Source organism: Bos taurus, chromosome 10, assembly GCF_002263795.3.
Source record: "Bos taurus isolate L1 Dominette 01449 registration number 42190680 breed Hereford chromosome 10, ARS-UCD2.0, whole genome shotgun sequence".
Lineage (NCBI taxonomy): Eukaryota > Metazoa > Chordata > Mammalia > Artiodactyla > Bovidae > Bos > Bos taurus.
The window spans coordinates 53,817,797-53,834,277 of record NC_037337.1 but is presented as its reverse complement, the minus strand read 5'-3'; the positions used below and the strand labels follow the sequence as shown (position 1 = coordinate 53,834,277).

Here is a 16,481-nt window from a genome sequence, read left to right as displayed (position 1 = left end):
GTCATAATGACCTCAAATCTTTAAACTCTGGAGTGTTTTGTTATGTTTTAACTTGGCAATATTGCCAGGCCATTTATATTTTCAGAGATGCATGTTGAGAAGGCTGGGATAGCCATATCTATGGTTGTGTTTTAGAGCCGTTTCTGGTGAAGGGGTTTGGCGGATCTGATGTCACTCCCCAAAGAAGAAGGAGGTGAGAATCATTGCTTTAAATTGTGGAAATGAGATTTCTAAAGTACCACGTGCCTTATGGATTCAATCATATTTCCTTTTCTTTTTTTTAGATTATAACATTTAATTTTTATTTTATTTTTAAACTTTACAATATTGTATTAGTTTTGCCAAATATCGAAATGAATCCACCACAGGTATACATGTGTTCCCCATCCTGAACCCTCCTCCCTCCTCCCTCCCTATACCATCCCTCTGGGTCGTCCCAGTGCACCAGCCCCAAGCATCCAGTATCGTGCATCGAACCTGGACTGGCAATTTGTTTCATACATGATATTATACATGTTTCAATGCCATTCTCCCAAATCTTCCCACCCTCTCCCTCTCCCACAGAGACCATAAGACTGTTCTATACATCAGTGTTTCTTTTGCTATCTTGTACACAGGGTTATTGTTACCATCCTTCTAAATTCCATATATATGCAATCATATTTCTTTAAAACTTCACAAGCCTGGATGCCAGAGTCTACGATAATTTTTAGAAAAAACCATGAAAAGTTAAACCAAGTATAGGCAATTTACCAAACCATGTTGAAACTTAACACCAAAAATAAAAGTATTTTTGATGCTTTCCTGAATGATATCTCTCAGATAGAAACATTTATGCAAATGACACCATTAGAATCCTTTTAAAGATTTTTTTCATTTAAAATTCCTACTGGTAAATATTAATAGGAATTCAACTCCGGAACTTTACCTTCTTTGTATCTTAAAAGCCAACATGGGCCTTACACGAGATGAGATAATTGACTTTTTAGGACTCTACAGAGGAAGGTATCAGGTGTATTATCTTCCATTAAAATATTGACCTCATTTTGTCTCTTTGGATTTTGTTTGGATTTTATGAGAAAAGATTAGAAATTTCAAGGTTTCTTTCAGAATCTTTGCTGTCCTACTGAAACCCAGGGAAGGAAGCAGAGAAAGCCATGGGATGGTTTTGGTGGCGTCCCCACTGAAGCTATCATTTTGGCATGGCCTTATTTTGTACTGTGATGATCACTTTTTGAGTAAAGTCCATTAATAGATGTAGTTTGATTGAGGTTAGGAGGCAGTAAGGGTAAGGGACATTTGCATTGTGTGTCCCATGAACCCTCCGCCCTTTCCACTTTCCTCTGTCTCATCTCACGCCCATCCCCTGCATATCAAGCATGGGAACCTCAGCAGAGAGAAGGTAGAGAGTAGGGAGAGGAGAAGTCCTGCGGGAAGAGCTAGGGGGAGTCATTAAGAAATGGTTTTAACCTCCTCATGGATGGAATAAAAAGATCTTCTAATATGGAACTAGAGAGAATTCCACCTTGTCCCACTTCTCTCCACATCCTAAATTCCACCACATTTACCCACTAAGTCAGAGAATCACACCATCATGTAAAGCTACTATTGACTGCTGGGAATAGCTAATGTATGCCACAAAGGCAGAAGACTATTGGGAAAGAGATTCAGGGAGCCTTCCCATTACAATCTAGAAAAATAATAGTTTTCCTAAAGCCCACCTCCACCCAGTTCACTTTTTCTTACATCTCATTAGGCAGAACAGGATCACATGTCCACCCCTAGCTTCAGGAAAGTGATTTTTTTTTTTTTTAAGGGCACATGACTGTCACAGTCAAAATGGGGCTCTGATAGTATAAGACAGGGATTTTCACACCTTTTCTGTAAAGGGCTATACAGTATAAATATTTTAGGTTTTGTGGGCCAGATGGTTTCTGTTGCCACTGCTGAGTTCTGCCCTTGCAGCATGAAAGCAGCTGTAGGCAACACATGATGAGGCTGTGTTCCAATAAAACTTTATTTATAAACACAGGCAGCAGGCTGGATTTAGCCTATGGACCTTAGTCTGCCCACTCTTGATGTAGGAGACAGATCGTAGGTAAGCAACAAGCAAGATCTCCCATCCCACCTGTCTGTTTTCAAGAATCACTCTCTCCTCCCCTTTCCCATTCTGCATTCTAGTTCTTGAACACACAAAGAGAATAGGGATCAGCAAACATGGCATTTCACATTTGGAAGGGGTCTAGCTTCTGGGCTCAGACTCGGTTTCAAATCTCTCCTGACACAGGTGTCTGTGATTCTAAGCAAATTGGAACACAGCCACCTGGTATCCTAGTCCTGTCATTTACTCAAGTGCAGGAGGGCCCCATGGTGCCGGAGTCAAGAAGGTACAAGTGAAAGTGGCTGTCACAAGATGATGAATGGCTGCCCTCTGAAGTTTTTATTTGAATCCTAAGTGACAAAACCAGATCAACCAAGGAAATTTGGTGATTTTCTCTGCTGCAAAGCAGCCACCTGGTGAATATTACTTTGCAGCCACCAACCCTTGGCAGAGGTTGAAACAGCAGCTATAATTATAAAGAGCAGGGAGGAAACTCTAAAAAATCTCTTCTGGGTGGCAAAATTCTGAAAAATCAAGATAATTACAACACTAGCTCATCCTGATTTGCTTGGCTGTTTACAGATGAGGAGAAGCTGATGCACTGAGAGCTTTTTCTTTTTCTTTTTTTCCCCTTCTCTTCTATTTGCATTAAATCCTGTGTGGCTCCTCTCTGAAATGTGTGCATATGCTGTGTCCATGTGAGACGCCACCACTGGCACTTGTCATAAGAATTAATCCCTCTCAAGCTTGTTTACAGCTCAGCACTTGTCACACTGCTCCCTTGAGCTTCACGGCTGGTCGGGTTCTTTTTCTCCCCAGCTCTGCGGAAGATTTAATTTCTTTTTTGTTTGTGTGTGTTCTTACCCTTGCAGGTGCAGGAAAGAAAAAATTGCTGCGCCCAGATGTTTTGAAGCTGTAGTAGCATACATACAGCTCAGATTAAACAGAAAAAAACTGCATAAGGCAGGCGCTTCAAGTACATTATTCTATAGGGTATTTAATAAACCTATCATGTCTTCTTGACAATAAGACTCCTGAATATAATTTTAGGAACAGTTAAGGCATCACCAGATCGACTCATTCATAGATGATTTTACAGCGAGATCTGTCATTTTTGAGTGGGGCGCATTACATTATCCCATTTTCAACTTAGAAAATATCTTCTCAGAACAGAACAGTCTGGGAATTGGGTAGACACATCGCCTATCAAGCTGTCTCAGTTCATTACTGGATTAGTTAGACCTCGGGGATTGCAGGCCAGATTTCACCTTAGTTTTGTAACACAGCAAACATAAGCCAAACACAAACAACCCTCTTGCTGATCATTGAGCTCTGTACTAATATGCAAAAGCCCTGCTCAAGTTGCAGATGGATAATACTTCTGTGGTCCCTCAGTTTGGATTTTCCTTTCCCCAAAGCGATGGGCTAACCTGCTTTGTACACAGCAACTGTCAAAGAGGGGAAGGACTTCAACTCAGGAGAAGAGAGAATGCTCAAAACTCTCCAGACTCCACTCCTCTAGCCTCCAACAATTGTTCCCCATGACTGCATGGAGGTGCCTCATCACCTCTGGCAATGAGCATTTTAAATATTTCCTCTCAGCCAGAGTCTAGATGGTGATACTTGTCCTGAAGTCCCACCTGTGCAATACACCCACCCCTGCTTTGTGACATGGTTCCCTCGAGGACCCTGGGAGGACATTACTATTTCTACCTTTCCCCAGAGATGTAGAAGAGTTCTCTGCTGACCTGCTTGAGATACTGGTTTAAAAGAAAACTTCCATCTCCCTTTGTTCATGAAGCTAAACAGCCTCAGTAGAATTAGGAAGAGAATGCTATTGGCCTCTGTTTCTTTATAGGGAAGAAAGAGGTCATGCAAAAAGAGAGAAAGAGAAGCTCTCATATTTTAATTTAAGTGCCAGTCCTGGATCCCCAGTTGGCAAAGCCTTTTATAGTCAGTTCTTGGCCCAGCATTCTGCATCTGCAAGATCAGAGCTTATTAGTATCATCTCTTACTTCTGCCTCCTAATGCTGCCACCAGAGACTGTAAAAATCTTAGACTACACACACTGCGAGGCAAATGGCTTTTCCTTAACTGCCACAGTGCAGGTTTTTGCTTGCACTGATAAACATATTCCTCTAGCCATACTGGTAATATTAAACACTCTCGTCATCCCAATACCTTCTAGAACACTCACTTAGAACATGGAGACTATATTAGAAATCTATATCAACTATAATGGGCTGTGTGTAAAATAAAGAATAGGAAGATCCTGGAACCATCTTTGGTTTAATAGATTATGACAGTGATGCTTCTGTTCATAGGTCATCAATCAGTTTTAACAATAAAACCATCATATAATTTATAGTTTTATCTATTTATGTTTTCTCTCTTTAATTTGTTCAAAGCATCTCATCAAACACCAAGTATCCTTAAAGCAGGAAGCCTACAGATTCATCAAGATATGGTGGGACTTTATGAAGGAACTCTTGTGGTGGTGATGGTTGTTCTGCTAGTATAAGTAATTTGTACATCTTTAGCAAGTGCTGATTATAAATATTTTAAACATGGGGACCTTGTACCTTGAAGGTAAATCAACACCACTGTTCACCACTGGATTATGGGTGATAGGGCAATAACTACACCAGCCAATAGGTGGCTAGGTGTGGCCAGCTCCTTACTTTCACTGAAATGAGAATCCAGGTGATGACCTTGGTAGCCCAAAAGGCACCTGCTTACTCCTTCCCCAAATCTTCACAAACACATCCACAAACACGTGTGCATGCACTGACCAGATCCAAAAATGTATATACAACAAAGATTAATTCTGCTGAGAGTCAGCTATTAATATATTGTATTGAGAAGTGACACAGTGAAGCTACTGTGTCTTTCTTTTAAAATAATGTTTATCAAATTGGTTTGAGCCTGGAGCAAAGCCAGGAGGAAGGGAGTCTTTAGCTGCAGACTAGATCCCCAGAGTAAAAGAAGCTAGAAAGGAGTCTGGAGACAGAGGGTAGGAATGAGGAAGGAAGGAATGAACGAGGGGAAGCAGAAGCAAGGCGGAGAGGGACATTCTATGTGCGCTCTGCCTGCTTCAAAATTTTGTCTGAAAATGACTGGGCTAGTAGACAACAGGCAGATGCCAAGCCAAAGTCATGCGAGTGTGCTAAGTCTCTTCAGTCGTGACTGACTCTTTGTGACCCTATGGACTCTAGCCCTCCAGAATCCTCTGTCCATGGGATGCTCTAGGCAAGAATATTGGAGTGGGTTGCCATTTCCTTCTCCAGGGGATCTTCCTGCCCCAGGGATAGAACCTGTGCCTCCTGCGTTGGCAGGCAGATTCTTTCCCACTCGCCCACCTGGGAAACCAAGGTCTACTAGAAGCAATTCCCTCTCTCTCTGCAGAAAGAACCCACTAAAACTTTTAAGCAATTACTTTCCCCCCCTTTTCTGTAGAAGAATCTCAACTTACGTTTCCAGCTCATCTCCTGTCACTCTAATTCTTACCTAGAACTGGTCACCTTTGTTAACATTTCATGCAAATTCATGCCTTCATATCTTGGCTGAGGCTTTTCAGACAGCTCTTTGCCATCTTCTATTTAAAAACTCTTGCCTATCTTTTGGAATGAAGCTCAAAGGTATTGTCTTCTGTGATATCTTTCTTGAGTAGATCAGTCAGTCCCTCCACTGTGTTTCCAGGGTATGTCCCACCCATTTATTATCCAGGGTATGTCCCATCCATTTATTATCTTGTATGGGAATGTATTATCTTGTTTGAGCGCTTCCCCCTCATCAAGATGGAACTCTCAGAGAGCAATGATGGCACTTGCTCACCTATGTATCCTCAAGGTTTATTTAGCTCACAGTAGGCACTTGATTCTCCAAGTCAGGCTTCAGCAATATGTGAACTGTGAACTTCCTGATGTTCAAGCTGGTTTTAGAAAAGGCAGAGGAACCAGAGATCAAATTGCCAACATCCACTGGATCATGGAAAAAGCAAGAGAGTTCCAGAAAAACATCTATTTCTCCTTTATTGACTATGCCAAAGCCTTTGACTGTGTGGATCACAATAAACTGTGGAAAATTCTGAAGGAGATGGGAATACCAGACCACCTGATCTGTCTCTTGAGAAATTTGTATACAGGTCAGGAAGCAACAGTTAGAACTGGACATGGAACAACAGACTGGTTCCAAATAGGAAAAGGAGTTCGTCAAGGCTGTATATTGTCACCTTGTTTATTTAACTTCTATGCAGAGTACATCATGAGAAACGCTGGACTGGAAGAAACACAAACTGGAATCAAGATTGCCGGGAGAAATATCAATAACCTCAGATATGCAGATGACACCACCCTTATGGCAGAAAGTGAAGAGGAACTAAAAAGCCTATTGATGAAAGTGAAAGTGGAGAGTGAAAAAGTTGGCTTAAAGCTCAACATTCAGAAAACTAAGATCATGGCATCCGGTCCCATCACTTCATGGGAAATAGATGGGGAAACAGTGGAAACAGTGTCAGACTTTATTTTTCTGGGCCCCAAAATCACTGCAGATGGTGACTGCAGCCATGAAATTAAAAGATGCTTACTCCTTGGAAGGAAAGTTATGACCAACCTAGATAGCATGTTCAAAAGCAGAGACGTTACTTTGCCAACAAAGGTCCGTCTAGTCAAGGCTATGGTTTTTCCAGTGGTCATGTATGGATGTGAGAGTTGGACTGTGAAGAAGGCTGAACACCAAAGAATTGATGCTTTTGACCTGTGGTGTTGGAGAAGGCTCTTGAGAGTCCCTTGGACTGCAAGGAGATCCAACCAGTCCATTCTAAAGGAGATCAGCCCTGGGATTTCTTTGGAAGGAATGATGCTAAAGCTGAAACTCCAGTACTTTGGCCACCTCATGTGAAGAGTTGACTCATTGGAAAAGACTCTGATGCTGGGAGGGATTGGGGGCGGGAGGAGAAGGGGACGACAAAGGATGAGATGGCTGGATGGCATCACTGACTCGATGGACGTGAGTCTCAGTGAACTCCGGGAGTTGGTGATGGACAGGGAGGCCTGGCGTGCTGCGATTCATGGGGTTGCAGAGTCGGACACGACTGAGTAACTGATCTGATCTGATCTGAGGCACTTGATGGGAGAAGGCAATGGCACCCCACTCCAGTATTCTTGCCTGGAAAATCCCACGGACAGAGGAGCCTGGTAGGCTGCAGTCCATGGGGTCGCTAAGAGTCGTACATGACTGAAGCGATTTAGCAGCAGCAGGCACTTGTTGGGGCTTCCAGGTGGCATTAGTGGTAAAGAATCTGCCTGCCAATGCAGGAGACATAAGAGACAAGGGTTCCATCCCTGGATCAGGAAGATCCCCTGGAGGACAGCACAGCAACCCATTCCAGTATTATTGCCTGAAGAATCCCATTGGCAGAGGTGCCTGGTGGGTTACAGTCCATAGCGTTGCAAATAGTTGGACATGACTGAAACGACTTAGCACACACTCGTGTATTTAGTGGATGAATGGAGCACTGCAATTTTTAAAAAATGAAGAAAACAGTGTGTGGAATTAGCAGGTAAGAAAGTTCCAAATGATGCTCTAATCACAATTCCAGCCTTTTTCTTTCAAAGATTCATCTTTTACTTCCAAACATTTAACTCTGAACACTTCCATCCTTCCGAAATCAGAGCTGTAGCCAAAATAAGTGTCAAGGCTTAGAAAAACCATAGGGAAAGTTTTGGGATCCTGGTAATTGAAGATGGATTTAAACTTCTGTGAAATACCATCATTGCCTGCTTGTGTTATTTCTTTATGCATTTAATAGAGTGCTTACCTTTCAAAACCCAGTTGTGGCTTGCTGTTACACTTTCTTTGTACTTGCTTTAACACCTGTTAACCACAACACTGAGGTTGCCAGTCCTGGCTTCACCTTGTTCTCTGGCTGTTGCTATCACAGTGTAACTGCAGCTCTGCAGCTGCTACATTGGCAGCTATGGTAGGGATCAGGACTGGTCTCTGGCCCCTGGGTCGCTTTAACAGTCACACGGTGGTAGGTGCATTAGAGGCCTCTTTTCTTCTGGCTTGTACAGCCCTTTGCTTATCCTGTCCTTGCAAAGCCCATCACCTCGAGGTAGTAGCACTGCATATCAATTGCCCTCACTAGACTGCAAGTTCTCTGAGGGAAGGAATGTGCCTGACTCATTATCTTTTCTCTGACACTTCTCAGGGCCTGGCATTGGAAGGAAAAAAAAAGAATAATGAATGAACAAATGATGAGCGAATGAATGAGTAAAAATGTCCTCATTAAAATTCTTTGTTGGAACTTCAATTAAGTCACTCATTATGCATATCAGTTATTATTCCCCACCAAATGATACTTCTGATTCAGTGTAATTGGCTGCTTTTTTTCCTTCACCCTGGAAACAAGTAATCTTTCTTGATTATCAACAGCTATGCTATAATACAAAAATAGAAAAGAAAAATCTAGACATGGTATAAACCTGCTAATGGCTTCCTCTCTGGGAGTTATCTTTGCACATCTCTAAATTGCTTTGAATAATATTTGTTATCCTCACCCTCTCAGGCCAGTTGGACATGGTGTGCCCTGTTTATATAGCTGAGTGTATCTAATTCCATTAGCACCACAATAAAATGATGCTGCATTTTAAAAATACCTCAAATATTTTTCATTGGAAGAATGGAATGTTTCTGTTTTTGGGGGGTCTTGAGAGGGGTATCTCTTTTTGAGATTTTTTTATTGAAGTATACTTGATGTAAAATATTATATAAGTTACAGGTGTACAATACAGTGATTCACAATTTTTAGAGGCTATACTCCACTCCAGTACTCTCGCCTGGAAAATCCCATGGACGGAAAGAGCCTGGTGGGCTGCAGTCCATGGGGTCGCTAAGAGTCGGACACGACTGAGCAACTTCACTTTCACTTTTCACTTTCATGCATTGGAGAAGGAAATGGCAACCCACTCCAGTGTTCTTGCCTGGAGAATCCCAGGGACGGGGGAGCCTGGTGGGCTGCCGTCTATGGGGTCACACAGAGTCAGACACGACTGAAGTGACTTAGCAGCAGCATACTCCATTTATACTTATCATAAAGTATTGGCTTTGTTGTACAATATATCCTTGTAACTTAACTTTATATCAATACATAATAGCTTGTAGCAAAGTGCTTCTTGGGAATCTTTGGGAAATTAGGCAATATGCTGAAACTATCACACCATCCAATAATAATGATGCCAAACAGATGATTCTTCCCAGTTGAATTATCTGTCTTGACTCACCTAAATTTAATCTCCATTTCCAAGTCAGAAAGCACTTATGGGTGTGGTGAAATGAGAAATACGGGCCTGGGCTCAGAGCAGAGTGAAGCTGACTGGTCAAACAGGCCACAAATGATCAAACTCCTTTCTCTTCATGTCTGTAAAACAGGGACAATAAGATTGACTCCACAAGGTCCTTGTGAAAATTTAAAGACAAGCTTGCATGCTTAACACTTGTAGCCAAATTTTGTGAAGCAGCATTTTCTCCATTGATGTTAGTATGCTTCCTTTTCTGACCCTCTGGTCTCCACCAGGGCTTCTTTTCCCATCAGGGTGCACTGTGTGTCAGTCTACAGATACAACTTCCTGTTCCAGGGGAACAGATGGAGGTATGTTCTCCATGTAGTTACACAGTTGAGACAGGCAATTTAAACTTACAATGAGGCAATTTCACAGTGCTTTGATGTAAAACTGGGAACTTTTTTTTTTGGCTTTTCCCTAGTGATGGTGCCTTTTTTTTTTTTCTGTCCAGAGAGTGCTCTTCTCGGCTCAACCTATGGGATTACTAATCTCCCTATTTCACCCACATTCCTTTCCTTCTAACCCTCCAAATCTCAGAGCAGGGTCTTAGCTTCTGCACCAGCCATGCTGGAAGCTGCCTTTGCTCCCAGCTCAGCCAGTCTTCCCTGGGTTCTCCTCACAGGAAAAGACTCCAGGTTCTGAGTCCAGACTGCACTTCTCTGATCTGGAGTGTCCCCTAGGAGCCTATTCCAAGTGCCTTTCCTGTCAGCTCTGCCTAAGCAAACACTCCTGCCTCAGATTTTAAGGCTGTACTTTACAGGGTATTCCTACATCTCCACTGGGTTATTTTGTCAGCTCTTCTCTGGACTGTCAGGTATCCTAAAAATACATCTTAGTTCATCACAGTCACTTCCATTCCCCATTTTAATCTTAGGCTCTTGTGGAAAATCCCCATCCTTCACAGGGGTAATAGAGTTGACTACAGTCAAAGGCATGTTTACAGCTAAAGAGCGCTCTTGACTCTGGAAGTTGTTTCTCATCTTCCTTTACAAAAGTAAAACCAGTTCAGAGTATGTATTCATGTTCTATTACAACTATTACTTCCTCCTTCAACTAGCTGCCTTTCAATTAATAGTCAGTTTGGGAGAAAAACAATATTTAAACTTAACATGTTAGTTTTTCTCCTGTTTAAAATTTTTTATTGTCAAAAATTCAAAAAATGCAAATAAACAAAAAGAGAAAATGATACCATATAATCCCATAAACCATACCTAACCACTGCCAACTGTTTTATCTTTTGTATATATTGACACATCTATATCTATGCTACAAAATCTCCATACAAATTTGTTTTTAAATATCTTTAAAAAGCTGAAAATGTCCTGCCTTATGTTCAACTATCTTTATTGCAAGCTCACTTCTTGTCACAATGATTACAAGAGGGTTCTTCAAGTAATATGATAATGTACACATAGTAGTTGCTTGACTAACATAATCTCATTAATAATCAAACTAGATTAAGGTTAATTGACCTAAAAAATGCTTTTAATTTGTTAAAGGTACAATATCAATGCAGGTTTATAAAATGTAAATTCTGATATTACAAAGCACTGAACAAAAGGTTCCACTCTTGCTATTCATAGTGTTTGTTTTCATAGCATTTATTCCCAAACTGGCTCATATTCATCAGTGACTAATGTAGTAGCAAATTATATTAGTTTAACTATTTTAAGTCTTAACTTATGAATATACTTGGTGGTGGTGGTTTAGTTGCTAAATCGTTTCTGACTCTTTTCAACCTCATGAACTGTAGCCCACCAGGCTTCTCTGTCGATGGGATTCTCCTTGCAAGAATACTGGAGTGGGTGGCCATTTCCTACTCCAGGGGATCTTCCCCACCCAGGGATCGAACCTGGGTTTCCTGCATTGCAGGCAAGTTCTTTACCTCTGAGCCACCAGGGAAGGCCTTGACTGAACATAATATGTGCATTTGTTTCTGAAATCACTGTTCTTCACATTGATTTGTATGTTTATCTTTACGCCAACACATAATAATTACTTAAACTTTGTAGTAGGTTTTGAGATCAAATAGGATAAGTCCTCCAGTTTTGTTCTTTTCAATATGGTTGTTGATAGTTTTGATTTTATTAAGGACGACTGCTATTCTAGGTGTTTTTCATTTTCATAAAAAATTCTAGGATCTATTTCTCAACCTACTGAGATTTTGATAGGAATTTTATTTACTCTATTGGCTGATTTGGGAAATACTGCCACCTGAACAATATTAACTCTTCCAATTTATTAACTTAGTGTATATCTCCATTTATTTAGGCCTTTAGTTTCTCTCAATAATGACTACAGTTCTCAGTGGACAGGTCTTGTCCTTTTATTAACATTATTTGTAAGTATTTTATTCTTGTGTATACTACTGTGAATGGAAACGTTTTCTTAATTTCATCACTGGATTGCTTATTAATATTGTATCATGTGGCCTCACTTATTTCTAATAAACATTCTGTTTTGTTTTTACTTGATTCTCCAGCAGCAGCAGCAGCCACCAAGGTGGAGGGTAAGGAGATGATTCAGTGTTCTCTTTGGGAGAAAATTCCTCCCTATCGCAGTGGCAGCCATAACAGCTCTAGTTCTATCTTTTTGGTATGTTGAGTTTCAACATTAAAAGGAATCAATTACAAATAATCTATTTTCCCATGCACCTATGGTCAACTAATCTATGACAATGGAGAAAAGACAGCCTCTTCAGTAAGTGATGCTAGGAAAACTGGACAGCCACATGTAAAAGAAAAAATTAGCATACTCCCTAACACCACACACAAAAATAAACTCAAAATGGATTAAAGACCTAACTGTAAGAATGTATACTATTCAACTCTCACAGGAAAACATAGGCAGAACATTCTCTGACATAAATCACAGCAATATCTTTTTTGATCCACATCCTAGGGTAATAAAAATAAAAGCAAAAATAAACAACTGGGAGCCAATTAAACTTAAAAGCTTTTCTACAGCAAAAGAAACCATAAACAAATTGAAAAGACAACCCAACACAGAATGGGAGAAAATATTTGCAAATGAAGAGACTGAAAAGGGATTAGTCACCAAAATATACAAACAGCAAATCCAGCTCAAAATCAGAAAAACAAACCACCTAATCCGAAAATGAGCAGATCTAAATAGACATTTCTCCAAAGAAGACATACAGATAGCCAAAAAGCACATGAAAAGATGTTCAACATCACTAATTATCACAGAAATGCAAATCAAAATTACAATGAGGTATCATCTCACACTGGTTAGACTGGCCATCATCAAAAAGTCTACAAACACAGCAGCATACTGGAAACACAAAAAATTCTACCAACAATAAATGCTGGAGAGGGTATGGAGAAAACGAAATCCTCCTATACTGTTGATGGGAATGTAAACTGGTACAACCATTATGGAAAACAATATGGAGTTTCCTTTAAAAACTAAATATAGAACTAAAATATGATCCAGAAATCCCATTCCTGGACATATATCTGGAGAAAACCATAATGTGAAAAGATGCATGCACCCCAATGTTCATTGCAGCACTGTATACAATAGCCAAGACATGGAAGCAACATATATGTCCATTGACAGAAGAATGGATAAAGAAGCTATGGCACCTATATACAATGGACTATAACTAAGCCATGAAAAAGAATGGAATAATGCCATTTGGAGGAACATGCATGGAGCTTGAGATTATCATACTAAGTGAAGTCAATCACACAGAGAAAGACAAATATCATATATCACTTACATGTGGAATCTAATAAAAAATGATACAAATGAACTTATTTACTGCCGGAGTCAAGCCCCGGTGGATCCAAGGAAATTCAAAGGAGAGACGGCTTCGGTGATCAGGATAGGATAGCTTTAATTAAATATTAATTAGAGATATAAAGAGTAATAGAATGAGGATAGCTCAGTAGGAAAATTCAGTGGAGAAAAGAGGCTGAAAAACTTGGTTTGCGTGGAAAGCTAGTAAAATTCCAAGGCAAGGAATTTACGTCACCTACGTAGGCCGCAGGTGTCCTCCCATTCTCCCGAAGGAGAGGAGACACTAAGGCCTCCCCGGTCAGATCTTAGAAGCCCAGGCATGATTAGTAGGCTTGATGAGCCTCCACGTTCCAGATGGGGGTTCAGCCAGAAGGTGAGACAAAGAACAACATGGGGAGACCAGTCTTTCAAGGAACTGATCCTATTTTTTATTTTTCCAGGGTCTGTTTTTATACACTGAGATGTTATACAAAAGTCACGCGGGGTCAGCAGTCCTGACTTTTATTAAAGTCAGGTGCTTCATACAAATGTATACAGAGATCTTAGAGGTGTTACATCACCTTCTGGCCAGGAGGCCTGCTGACAATTTATGACCCTCTCCTTGTGACAGCGGTCAGTCAACCAGAACACTTATTTCTCCAGGGGTGATTATTCTTAAAACAGACGCCACCTTCCAAAGGTACCAGATAAAGTTACATTCCTATAGGGTGAGGGTGCAGTGGGTTTTAATTAAGAAAAGAATTTGCTTAGCCTAAGGTCCAATGTGATTAATACCAAAGATTAATACTTACTTCTTCTATATATTCATTAATGTGTATAAGGGCAGGGGATGTGGAGACTTAGCAGTAAACATTGGCTCAACAAATGAAAAACCCTTCACCAATATAATTTCTAATCAGCCCACTATACTATACTAATAGTTTCTAACTTCTCTAAAGAACCTGTTTTTAGAAGGTTTAAAGCATCTTGTGCCTCTCACGGTTGGGAGGCTGTGAACAATCACATGTGGCCAGACAAGCCTGTCAGGCAGGCTAGAGAACCTTCAGAGGAGTTTGTAGATTGAAACACTCCTGTCAAGCCCAGGAATTATTATTAACTGGAGCTGTAAGTTAACTCCTTCTCTGAAAGAGGTGGTGGGGGACAGCCCCCCGTAAAGTCAGAGGTGTAGGTGAGAGCACAAAGTAGTAAAGTAGGCAGGCTCTGGTTATGGGGGTAGACGCTCGAGAATTTCCAGGGGGACTCCTGAGGCTCGATCCCACCTTTGCATATGTCGAGCCTCCTTCCTCATGACCTTTGCCACAGGCGGAGCTCCTCACGCTGGCTCCCGGCAATTTACAAATTAGAAACAGATCTTAAAATCAAACTTATGGTTACCAAAGGGGAATGTGGAGAGAAGTGATAAATTAGGAGATTGGGATTGACATATATACACTACTATGGATAAAATAGATAACTGAAAAGGACCTACTATATAGCACAGGGAACTGTACTTAATATTCTCTAATAATCTATATGGAAAAGAATCTGAAAAAGAATGGATATATAAAGTGAAATCGCTTTGCTGATAAAGGTATATATAGTGATAGTTATTTTTTTTTCCAGTAGTCATGTACGGATGTGAGAGTTGGACCATACAGAAGGCTGAGTGCCAAAGAATTGACATTTTCCAACTGTGGTTTTGGAGAAGACTCTTGAGAGTCCCCTGGACAGCAAAGAGATCAACCAATCCTAGAGGAAATCAACCCTGAATATTCATTGGAAGTACAGATGTTGAAGCTGAAGCTCCAGTACTTTGGCCACCTGATGTGAAGACCCAACTCATTGGAAAAGACCCTGATGCTGGGAAAGATTGAGGGCAAGAGGATAAGTGGGCAGCAGAGGATGACATGGTTGGATGGCATCACTGTCTCAGTGGACATGAGTTTGACCAAACTCACGGAGATAGTGATGGACAGAGAAGCCTGGCATGCTGCAGTTCATGGGGTCTCAAAGAGTTGGACACAACTTAGTGACTAAACAACAACAACAAAATAAATATATTTTGGAGAATTCCCTCCCTGGTGGCTCAGATGGTAACAAATCTGCCTGGAATATGTATATGGTAGTAGTTTAGTCACTTCTGGAGAAGGGCATGGCAACCCACTCCAGTATTCTTGCCTGGACAATTCCATGGACTGAGGAGCCTTGGTGGGCTACAGTGCGTGAGGTTGCAAAGAGTCAGACACGGCTGAACAACTAAAACTTTCTTCACTTTAATCGCTAAGTTGTGTCTGACTCTTGCAACTCCATAGTATAGGCCACCAGGGTCCTCTGTCCATAGGCTTCCCCAGGCACGGACACTGGAGTGGGTTGCCATGCCCTTCTCTAGGGGATCTTCCTGACCCAGGGATGGAAACTGCATTGCCGGCAGATTCTTTACCGACTGAGCCACTTGGGGCTTCCCTGAATCAGTGAAAACTGATTCACTTTGCTGTACACCTGAAAGTAATACATTATAAGTTAACTATACTCTAATAACAATTTAACAAAAAACAATCTGTTTTACTATCCTTCCATTTTGCAGATGAAGAAACTAACTGACCTCAGATTCACTAAGAAAATTTGCTGTGTAGTTTAAAATGAAGTGAAAAATTACAAAGGTAAAATAAGGTGTGACATAGATGTACAAAAGAAGTAAATGAATCAGTAGAATTAGAGCCAGTCTTGTTCCTAATGAAACATTTTATTCTCTCACTATCAATATTAATTCATGACAGATACAACTCTTCAGCTTTATGCAAATTTCACAGAAGAAAAATATGTAAATTTGTCATTTTTCTTATCTCAAATTGAAGCTGCATTCAAAAAGGTTAAAAGGCTGCATAATTACACTGTTATTAAATGTCACATGCCCTGATATTATGTAGGTTAGGCCAAGTGGCTTTGTAACTCAGGTCTAATTATTTGTGACCTGTATATGGGATGCCCCCAAGGATATTATTACTGAAGTACCAACCCTTCTCCTGACTTCATGGCTGCTAGTGGCAGCAAAGCTGTGAAGCTCAGACATGTCTTTCCTGTTTATTCAGTGGGTATAGTGGTATTTTAGCAATATTCTTGCTTTTCAGTATAATTGTATACTTTTTGAATTTATATCTCCTGTAACATTTTAAAATCCTTTTCATATGCAGAACTCACTTAAGTGTATAATAGCCAATTTGTTATTAACCCATTTTGGCAGAGAGAAGTTAGTGAGAGCTGAATACTAACAAGCAGAGTAACAAAGCCACCAG

The 16,481-nt window shown here is 40.6% G+C and overlaps 1 protein-coding gene across 2 annotated transcripts in view; it reads right to left on the bottom strand.

The window, feature by feature from the left end:
• Positions 1 to 16,481, bottom strand: part of MNS1 (meiosis specific nuclear structural 1) — a 174,609-nt gene that overhangs the window by 145,066 nt on the left and 13,062 nt on the right. The window contains exons 2-3 of one of the 2 annotated variants that reach the window (XM_005211696.5): positions 9,385 to 9,521; positions 7,920 to 8,315 (exon numbers count right to left, since the gene is read on the bottom strand). The gene's annotated coding sequence lies outside the window, so the exon portion shown is untranslated. The remainder of the gene's footprint in view (positions 1 to 7,919; positions 8,316 to 9,384; positions 9,522 to 16,481) is intronic. The other variant, XM_024997634.2, reaches the window with a different exon arrangement.